Source organism: Ceratina calcarata, unplaced genomic scaffold, assembly GCF_001652005.2.
Source record: "Ceratina calcarata isolate Rehan_Ccalc_2016 unplaced genomic scaffold, ASM165200v1 scaffold16599, whole genome shotgun sequence".
In the NCBI taxonomy this organism is placed as follows: domain Eukaryota; kingdom Metazoa; phylum Arthropoda; class Insecta; order Hymenoptera; family Apidae; genus Ceratina; species Ceratina calcarata.
Window position 1 is genome coordinate 1 of NW_017137920.1, and position 377 is coordinate 377.

At 35.8% G+C, this 377-nt stretch overlaps 1 long non-coding RNA gene across 1 annotated transcript; it reads left to right on the forward strand.

The window, feature by feature from the left end:
• The first annotated feature begins 4 nt into the window (after window positions 1-4).
• On the forward strand, window positions 5-377 carry LOC113463825 (uncharacterized). The gene is made up of 3 exons (XR_003388656.1): window positions 5-29; window positions 104-203; window positions 287-377. It is a non-coding gene; the product is annotated as an uncharacterized LOC113463825 (long non-coding RNA).

Here is a 377-nt window from a genome sequence, read left to right on the forward strand (position 1 = left end):
ATCATTCATGATCACGTCGAGATTATCAAGTAGGAATCGAAGACTCTTCAGCAAGGGGTGAAAAATGATCATTTTTTACGTAACTTACAACATCGAATTTCAGATTTGCGAGAAACGTTGAAGAAGCTTTGCGCGAGATATGTCTCATTCAAATCATCGAATCGACGGTGAACATGTGCATGCTCGAATACTATTGTTTGTCGGTAAACGATTTCAACCTTATTCATATAATTCGATTGAAAATTATATGGTAATGGTAAACAATTTTATGTAGTGTTTATTATAGGAATGGCGGAACAGCGACGCGGTCGCTATAGTGACGTATTCCACTTTGTTGATCTCTTTCACTTTCAATATATTCATATTTTGCTACATAG